This window comes from Enhydra lutris, unplaced genomic scaffold (genome assembly GCF_002288905.1).
Source record: "Enhydra lutris kenyoni isolate GAN:26980312 unplaced genomic scaffold, ASM228890v2 scaffoldscaffold50, whole genome shotgun sequence".
NCBI classification, from domain to species: Eukaryota; Metazoa; Chordata; class Mammalia; order Carnivora; family Mustelidae; genus Enhydra; species Enhydra lutris.
This window is the reverse complement of record NW_019154134.1, coordinates 677,328-687,823: the sequence shown is the minus strand read 5'-3', so window position 1 is coordinate 687,823 and position 10,496 is coordinate 677,328. Positions and strand designations below refer to the sequence as shown.

The 10,496-nt window shown below is 38.9% G+C and overlaps 1 protein-coding gene across 1 annotated transcript in view; it reads right to left on the bottom strand.

The window, feature by feature from the left end:
• Positions 1–2,619: 2,619 nt before the first annotated feature.
• The window catches only part of LOC111156882 (Nedd4 family interacting protein 1), a 70,965-nt gene continuing 63,088 nt past the window's right edge, over positions 2,620–10,496 (bottom strand). The window contains exon 8 of the mRNA XM_022518014.1: positions 2,620–3,719. The gene's annotated coding sequence lies outside the window, so the exon portion shown is untranslated. The remainder of the gene's footprint in view (positions 3,720–10,496) is intronic.

Sequence of the window (10,496 nt, the reverse complement as noted above, 5' to 3'; positions counted from 1 at the left end):
CATCTACAGAAGCTTCTCTGCATTTTGTTACACCTCTCATCATCTCTTAAAGTGTAAAAGGTGAAAATCCAAACAGCCAAAAAACAACAGCAGATTCTGAAAATTATTAAACTACATCTTGGGGCACCCAGATGGCTCAGTGGGTTAAAGCCTCTGCCTTCGGCTCAGGTCATGATCCCGGGGTCCTGGGATGGAGCCCCGCGTTGGGCTCTCTGCTCAGCAGGAAGCCTGCTTCCCTCTCTCTCTCTGCCTGCCTCTCGGCCTACTTGTGATCTCTCTCTGCCAAATAAATAAATAAAATCTTAAAAAAAAAAACAAAAACTACATCTTACCCACGACTTACCTGTGTTCATCTCTGAGATTTCACCAAGGACATGATTCACAAGGGCCATAGCTCCCTGTTCACAAAATATTCCCAAATCCTTCACATAAATGTACAGTTCTGTGTCTAGTCTTGGCATGTTTGAGGTTAAAATTTGATCACTGGTATTTCATGGAATCAGGGCCAGGTGCTTCTCTGGTATCTACCACATTACTCTTCAAGGTTAGACACAGAGAAGAGGCGGTAGGGTTGGATCCAAAACTAAATAACATTCCATTCGTGGGGTACATTTTTCTTGATTCTGACCTCAGAATCTTGCCACCTCAGCAGCTACGTGAACTGAATTATCACTTCTACTGGCCCTGGAACTCCCCATCAATGGTTATTTCTTCCTTTAAACCATTTACAGCTGTGGAATATATTCTACTCTAAGAATATACTGAAGGTCAAAAGACATTTCCTATGTGCTACCAATGACTCATGATGGGCCACAGCCCAAGTCAGATAATTTACACTTAACAAGAAAGCAAACAAAAACAATTTAAAATATTATCACTTACTTCATTAAAAATCTTGTTTCTTTAAAACCCTAAACAAAATTGATCCCATTAGTAAAGATAGTCACTCATAATTTTTTAACAAGCACATTTTAATAACCTTTGATTCTCACACAAAGCAATCTAATTTTCTGAAAAAAGAAACCGCTACACAGAATCCTTTAAACACAGTTTGTATCATTCCAAATGAACAGGTAAGAGGTGTGAGGGACCTCTGTGCTCATGGGTAAGCCCCAGTTGTCCCTTAGGTCAGGATCAAGACCAGTTTACTCCTTAACTTCAGGCAAGTAATAGTGGTTCCTCAGTATACCCTTACAAATAAACTATTATTCTTGATAATGAATCTACCAAAGGGAAACAGAAAAGAATGAGAGAGAAAACTGAAAAGTAAACGTACAGTATAAACATTCCCATCCTAATAGTTAAGGACTCTAAGTAACAAATGGTACCAACTTTATATGTTTGAAAAGACTTTAGTATGTAGAACATTTAAAAGAAAAAAGAGAAATCACCCTTCTAAGTACTTTGAAAGCATGTTACCCTGTTGGTTTACATGTGAGAAAGTCTTAGGGATCACCAAATATGTAGAAATAGGAATTCCAAGTATCTCAGTTCTCTGAATATACAAAACCAAATAAGGCACAAGGACCTAAAGAATAAACCCAAAGTGAGTTTATAACGTTTCAGTTTATGTGATTTAGGACCCTTCTATTTTGTCCTGTAAGATAATTTAAATAGTTCTCTCTGTTGCATGTGTCCAAATTTATTCAGACTGTTAGAGATACATTCATTCTGAAACTTTAGAACACAACAGGCTCTAAAATTTTCCAAATTCTATTGTTGGCATAATCTGATTCAAAATTTAGAAGTCTCCAAAGAGACCCAAAGCAGGTTTCATTAAAACCCCCTGCTTATCTAACTGCAAATTCTAACCTGAAATATGAACAAGAACATATACTACTAGTTATAATAAATAAGTTAGAATGATCATTGGAATGTCCCTCCAGGAGGCCCTCAATTTTCCTATTTGTCTTTCAAACAACCTACCCTTCTGTGCATTACATACTGACACCCCTAAAGAGACTTCCTAAGCTGATCCCAGATACTCACATGCAGCAGATAACTAACATTTGTAGCTATCATACCTCACGGGTGCTGGTTTGTGTAGTTATCTGACCTTCTTGCTGCATTTGTTCTTTATATTTTATTTAAGTGGAGGAGGTTAAAAAAAAAATCAAATGGCTGACATGATACAAACCAATGGTCTTTAAATTTAACACAAATGGGACAAGAATAGAAATCAGGAGGAATGAGTAATCTTTCACCTCAGCTGGGTACTCACAGGACTTAAATCAGTGGACTGTGTTAGAATGAGAAAAAGAGCAAAGGCAAGGAGGAACAAGCAGAAAATATTGGAAATAAATTATCTAAGATTATGTCTAAAAAATGAAGCAAAACTGGGAATTCTGGAATGATTTAGATCGCTACAACTCCTCCCCATTTAGTCCACTAGGTTTTGCAGAACCATTTTCAAATACATCTTCAGGAATGTACTGAGTCTAAGAGAAAGGAACTTCTTGTGCTGGGGGGAAAAAAAAAAGAAAAAAAGAAAAAAATTGGCCCCAAACCAATTTTTTTTTGTATTTAGTGAATGATTCTGCATGAATCTGTATGAATAAAGATTAGAAAAAAATTGCCTTGGCAATGAAAAAATGCAAACCAAGAAATTAAACACTAATCTACAGCAAAAGTTGCTACACAAGAGACGTTTATTAATGTTCTGTTGTATTTACAGTTTTAACATAGCAAACCAAGGTGAATTACCACTTGGCAGAAAGCACATCATTCTACGTTTATAACTCATCGGTTTCTGCTAACACGTTGTAAAAGCAAGTAGTACTACAGTATGTTAGGGATCATCTCAAAAGTTCCAAACTAATCCATTCTTTGCTCCTAAGTACATATTCCCCTCCCTACCCCAGCCCCTAGCCTAATCATCAGGAGAAACCACCCCACCCACCCCTACCCCCCCCTCCGCCTAAAAAAAGGAAAAAAGGGGGGGTAGGGACTCTAATCACATAGAAAGTGTCAAGAATTCCATCTTAGTAAATAAGCTGCATTTGTCCTTGCCCTTTTTATTTTATACAGTGACAACAACTTTACAATTTTTTAGGTTCATAACACAGAACAATAAGGTACTGCAAAATTCAGAATACAGACTATAAAAAAATTAATACTTATTTTTTTTTACCAATTAAGAACATATTCTTGACCACACCTTAAATGTATTTTGCACTATGATTTTGCTTCCAGGTCTTCACAGTACAAGTGAATAAATTTCTAGATTAATTTTAACAGCGAGTATGGATTATGTGCAGAAATGCAGCCAAAACAAAAGTTTTAACTTTTGAGAAAACCCCCTTTAAAATGGCCAGCATTATACATATCTTACACTAAAATACTTAATTCCAAGTTCATTTTGAGATGGAGGATGAATAAAGCAAGACTGCCCCCTACTGACTACAGGGGCAAGGCTCATGCTATTTAAAATGACTACAAACAATAGATAAGGCATTATTAATACATCACATACTTGATTGTGAGAGATTTTTCAAACATTAACCACTAATGATTCAATGATTACAGAATTTTGCATTAACTATTAAAATTTTACACCTAGGAACAAATAAAGAGAAATGATCTTTTTCAACAGTACTTTTATTTTTTTAAAGCAGGTGATTATTCCTCTGTGTTCTGCATCTTGATTCACTTCCTGCAGGTGTTCTCTTGCTTCTTCAGAGAGAATTCATAAATGCAGGAAGGCCTTTGCCAGAAAACATCTGCGAGAGAAGGATATTGAATACTGAAACTCTAGTTAGCTTGTTATTTTGGCCAAGAGAAGGATGTAGTCACAAAAGAAGGCAGGATGTTTGGAGACACCAGAAGTACATTTTAACATAGCTTTAAGATTACTATATACTGACATCATACTATTCAATAAACATTAAAATTTCAGTTCTTAAAGTTACCAAGGACTCTAGAACAAGGAAGAACATGAATGCTTTCTCTAAAGCCCATGAGGCCAGGAATCTCTCTCTCCAAACTTCCTCACCAAAGAATGAAATGCAAATACCATTTCCTTCACCCTGCACCAAAATGCCACAGCAGTGACTGTAACTTGGGGGCCAGGACACAGTAGAATCCAAGGGCAGAGGTGATCTTCCTGATACACCTAAAACTACTGTTTACCCTGCCTGTTCTGCCAGATCTCACACAAAGATGTCTGATAAGGATGCCAATGATGTCATGCCGTACTATGTACTATGTACTTTGTGGCATGGCAAAGTTAAAAACAACTGTAAACTCACAGGTATCAGAGATCCTTCTTTTTAATCAATTAGGAAAAGAGTATGTATTTGGGGGCACATATATCTGAAAAAAAGTTGATAAAAATTTTTTTAAGATGTATTTATTTATTTATTTGACAGAGAGACACAGAGAGAGAGGGAACACAAGCAGGGGGAGTGGGAGAGGGAGAAGCAGGCTTCCCGCTGAGCAAGGAGCCAGAACCCGAGGATCATGACTGGAGCCAAAGGCAGATGCTTAACGACTGAGCCACCCAGGTGCCCCAATAAAACTAATTTTTTAAAAAAGGATATGAATGAAATAAACACTCTTAAAATAATGTCCATATATACTGTAAAGCCCAGTTCTTAACCCAGATTTTGAGGAAATTCTGTATTGGTCAAATTGTTTTGGTTTTCATGGAAATTATAGGGAAAGGACAAGGATCTCCCAATATTCATGCTAAAGAAAACCACTAAAGAGATACATGCTACCAAATAAATATTTGAGAAAATACGTTGTGGTACCCTGCACCAAGGAAGAGTTGGATGGGTTACTATGTAGACCCTTAGCTTACTTCTCCACCTTTCCAAATTCCTGTAAAAGCTCCAAGCAGCCCTCGTCTATCTTTTCTGCTTAGACAACTGCAACAATCTTTAAAAGGCTGACAAAATGCAGAGGAGCTACAACAAAAGAGGAAATCAACATATACTTTCTTAAACTGTTAACATTCTCCCAGATCCCAAATTCAGCCGGTATTCAAGGAGACCAGGACCACTGACATAAGAGCAACTTCTGTTTAGATTGAGAGAGCTCAAGATGTACACGGACAAGGACATATGAACACAAGGAACTCGAAAAACCAAGAAGCAAAAACACTTCTCCGCAGACCGACATCAAATGGGAGGCTGCCAGGAGGCTAGACTTCCTACAAACTTAAATAACTTCAGTTTTAGCTGTTTCCATTAACAGCTGAAAACTGATGTAATTGTTCCTATTCACCACAACACTAGACTTTAAGAACACACAGTCCAGATAGCTATCTGGCCACTTTCCTTAGACCAGGCTGCTTCCACAAAGGGGAATTAGCTTTAATAGCTCTATCAAAGTCAGCGCCATCTAGCAAACATTCCAATTCCATTAAGAGTGCCTAGACAGGTTAGCAACGGGTGATCTCAATCACTGTACAGACTCCAGAGGAAAACGACCGCTAGAGAGGTGCTCACTGCTAAGACCCAGAGGCCTGTTCAGACGGACTTGACTCACAAGTTGTAACAGAAACAATGGTGGCACACAACTGGAGGACAGAAGGGTTTTAGGAACTGTAGGCTTTATTACTAAACTGTAGATCAGATCACTTCAGAAACCAAAGGGACCAGGAGCCTACAGATCATTTAATTTCAAGAGGAAGACAAGTACTTCCTCCTGAACGTTATGTGAAATTTTTAAGCAAAAATTCCACTGAAATTTCTACTACCTTGCTGCTTTCTAAAATAGTCTAATAAACCAAACTTTAATTTGAGGTAAACTTCCTTTAGTAAATTGAGAGAGTTACTAAAGAGGAGGAGAAGATTATATGATGAGACAAATCAAAGCACTTAACATCATATGGGGGAAAACTTAAGTTATCTAGTGTTTAATAGGGACAGCTTACCAGGTCATAGGAATCATTTAATTATGAAGGCCTCTACCTCATTAATGTCAGGGCTTAAAAAACTTTCTTTCCTCAGGGCGCCTGGGTGGCTCAGTCAGTTGACTCACTGCCTTGGGCTCAGGTCATGATCCCAGGCTCCTGAGATTGAATCCCACATCATCAGGCTCCCTGCTCAGCTGGGAGTCTGCTCCTCCCTTTCCCTTTGCCCCTTGGCCAAAGGGTAAGAGTGCTTTCTCTCTCCAAAGCAAAACAAACAAACCCCAAAACTTTCTTTCCTCCTATTTCACAGGTGGTTAAAATAACAGAATTTAAAATCTACTGTGCCTATACATGCAAGTACTTTCAGAGTAGTGCTGGCCACAGTTAACTGCGTTACCACGTTCCAGCTACTGTAGCTAAACCCTCAACTACTTGGCAGCATCACTGGAAGTGGTACTCCACATACATTCATCTTCCAGGTAGCTGGTAAATAAGAAAAAGTATGAACACCAAGCATTTTGACCATTTCAGATAAGGAGATTTCTGAAAGGGATGTGTTTCTTTTTAAACACTACAGGAGCATTTGCATTTTGTTCATTGCTTCCTTGAGGTCACGCCCTTTGGGTGCTGAGGGCCCCACCTCTAGCAGTTCCTTTTGGCTCTTCTTGGTGTGGGGTAGGAAACCAGGTTTCCTTTATAGGCTTAAATGCGCTCCCAAAAGGGAACCTGAAAGCAGCCCCTGAGATAGTAGTACAGGAGCTTTAGTGTTTGCCTTTTGTAACAACTACTTTAGCTGATTAGAAAGAGAGCTTCTGGGGTCATTTCAAGGTCTGTTTGCATGTACTGTATTTTGGGTCGCCTGAAAAGAAAAGTCCCTATTCTTATACCTTTTTCCAGTAAAACGCCAGATCTTAGGACCACATGGGAATTAAGTTATTCTTCTGTTATGGCAAAGCTATTTTAAAAGTCCCTACCTATGTCTTTCCGGCAAAAGGTAAACCTACAGCTAGCTTTCAACTAGCAACAACTACATTAAATGAAGTAAGAAGTCTTGATGAAAGAAAATAAAAGCTTCATTCTTCACAAGATGGTTTGCTAGCACAACTCCAAACTAAATTAAATTTCCTCTGAACTGGAGAAACATTCTACATTTGGATCTAGATGAACAGTTTTTATCCCTGTCAATGGACAAAGGAAATTCAGTCCCATGGGATATTACAGCTTTTCAGATTCACTCTGGGGATACTGACAATTAGTAAGGAAGTCATTAGAATTCTAAATGTTGCTCTAAGTCCCCAAACCCCTAATTTAGAGCTCTGAATCCTCTGGGCATGTCAGAAATGATTTTAAATCGACTAGAATAGCAAAGTCAGACAGAAAAGGAAAGAAACCTACTATGCCCTACACTAGGGGATGCCTGAAGTTTCTGACAACTCCTAAAGCACAATAAGCCTTCTGACTCCAAAATACAGAGAACTGCAGGCTTATCATGTCTCTTCACAGCTCCAGGAGCATTAGTACTAAGGGCTGCCTACTTCAAATCATAACCCATCAAAAAAGACACTTTGCTTTACATTTAGAATACTCCTAGAAAACATTTCAGAATTTAAAAAAATCCAAACAGAACAGTAACAATTTTTAGAAACAGAAGCCCCTTGGGGCACCTGGGTGGCTCAGTGGGTTAAAGCCTCTGCCTCAGGCCCAGGTCATGATCCCAGGGTCCTGGGATCAGCCCCACATCAGGATTTCTGCTCAGCGGGGAGCCTGCTTCCTCCTCTCTCTCTCTCTCTCTCTCTGCCTACATGTGATCTCTGTCTGTCAAAAAAAAAAAAAAAAAAAAAAGCCCCTCAATACAGTCTCCGACAATACAGGAAAACCAAGAAGTTCAGGCTTTCTCCTAACCAGGCTGTTACTTGTTGTGTATTAGAAACAAGATGAGAAAGGGACACCTGGGTGGCTCAGTTGGTTAAGAGTCTGCCTTCAGCTCAGGTCGTGATCCCAGGGTCCTGGGATTGAACCCCATATCAGGCTCCCTGCCTAGTAGGGAGCCTCCCTGTGCATGTGTACTCTGTCAAATAAGTAAGTGAAATCTTTAAAAAAAAAGAAAAAAAAGGGGAAAGAAACAAGATGAGGAAGGTGTGCAATCCCCTACTAAATACTGAAACTTCCTTCTAACTGAAGAATGAAGAGAACAGAGGTGTGATCTCAGTCCATTCAGAAATTCAAAGCTACCACTTGACTAGACTAATGGAATCTATTATTTTTAAAGAAGAGAAAGAAGGGGCACCTGGCTGGCTCAGTCAGTAGAGCATGTGAGTCAATCTTGGGGTTGTAAGTTCAAGCCCCAATTTGTAGAGATTATTTAAAAATAATTTTAAAATATTGAGAGAGAGAGAGAGAGAGAGAGAAATCTGTCCCTCAGGATACTTCGGGCACCAAAAGATTAGGAGAAATCTATAGGTAATTTCGGCACCCTTTGTAACAAGGAGAACCATGGCAACCCAAAAGAATAAACTTTTGAATCTTTGGTAGGTAAGAGTTAAACCTAAAGCTTAGAAATAATTACCAATTATAATGAGATATGGAGAGGAAAGAAAAAAGATGACAACAGTAACTTCATAAAACTGCAGAGAACATTTGATAAGTCTCTAATTAAAGTCAGGATGTCCTAGACCCAAAGACATGGGCATTAGGGGCTAGGCTGACAATGTAAATGTCCACCTGTGTCCTAAATCAAATTCAGGATATGCCACACACTTTCAAACATGCAATAAAACATTCCCCTTCTCAAAAAAAAAAAAAAAAAAAAAAATCAACACGTGATAATCTTGATGATTACAATTTTCTTTCAAATAAAAGTACATACTCCCTTGAAGAAACTTACTTTAACAACACAAGCTTAAGTTCTTTGTATGCTTTAACTTTTGTAAGAAATGCCTTATGAATATACTCTGCTACCATGCAAATATCTGAACTTACCTATCACTGTAACAGTCTGTTACTTACATAAGGATACTTAATTATACATATAAACTGCTTAATGTAATATGCGATATTCAAAAAACCTGAAAAATGTTATCATACCATGCTTGAAACAATTTTTATCATATTCAAGAAATTCTCATATTACTCTGCTGTTTACAAAATTTTAATGCTATCCCCCATCACCTGGCAAATTAAATATGGTGGCTACTTTCTTTCCTAGAAGCACACATCCTGATACCACCATGAATCTTCAAAACTGGGAACTCCACTCTTAGCATATGATTACCTACGCAAACTGTGACTACCCTACAGAAAATACAGAACAAATTAATGTTCATGAAGGGTTAGCTTTGCGTGAGCCAACATGTCACTGGATTTTAAGGCTGTTATGAATTCTATAGTTCCACTGCAAATGGGCTTAGTACTCAGTACTTAGATACTTAGATATTTGAGAACACTGTCTCAACCTGCCTTTTCCTGCCTTGGCCTTCAACATTCCTTTATGCTATAATCAAACTGTTGTCCCTTGAGCGAGCTCCATTCTTCCTTGCCTCTATTTACACTCTTCACTCTGCTTCAAGTGATTCTGAAATCTTCCCCACCTTATCCAATTTTCACTAGTAGAAATTCTACCTACCACTTAACATTTATCTCAACCAGTACACCCTTTACAAAACCTTGCCTGCTCTTCAGGGGGCGGCTGGCTGGCTCAGTCAGTAGAGGATGCGACTCTTGATCTTGGGGTTTGAGTTCGAGCCCCACACTGGGTGCAGAGATTACTTTGAAATAAAATCTTAAACAAAAAAAGTTTTGCCTGATCTTCAACTAGCCTAGTCCCTAGATCTAACGCAAGGCTCCCCTCCACAACCCACTCATCCCCAAAAGTCTTAAGTAACAATGAGCTAAGTTCAAGAAGTCCTGTATCTTGGTACCAGAGAGATCTCTCTCTCGTGTACTCTTTCCCAAGATTCCAGAGCTCTTCCTTTTTGTAGCTACTGATGTAAGATGGAACAAGCTCTGGGGGAAAACTACATAGAAATCAAAGAGGAGCCTCAAATCAGGGCTTAGACCTGTTCTAGCTAGGCAGAAGAAAAGGCCCTTTCCCCTTCCTTTCCTTGCATTTGACCCTCTTTACCATCAGAGTAGTAATATCAGGGTATGAACCTAAGGAAGGGCACCAGGAAAGTCTCCCTAATTTTAAGAGATGGAAGCCTTGGTGAGCTTGTAAGTAAACTAGACAAAAGGAGTTTCTTCACACTGGAGCTCTGTGGTTTAGGGGATCTAATTAAAGCTTGGTGATTAGGCCTGAAAGGCTCCTTCCCACTATTTTCCTTCAGAACTGGTACAACAATAAGCAGTGGCTTCAGGATTCAAGACTCAAAGATCTAGAACCCCTTAGTTGCAGCCAAATATCCTAGCTCCCTGATGACTACTAAGACTCTGGCTTCTTCTCTATTGTCAGAATATGAGATGAGGTTTTCTCCTATGGTGGTTTTTCTAACTTGCCCTTTCAACAGCTTTTTATGAAAACACCCCTTACTAAACTAGAAACTGCTAAAAGGCAAGGACTATGGCTTCCTTACCTTCTCTGTATTTCCTACCACAGGGGGTATACTCTACTCTGAACTTGAACAGCAATCTGCAATGTATTATG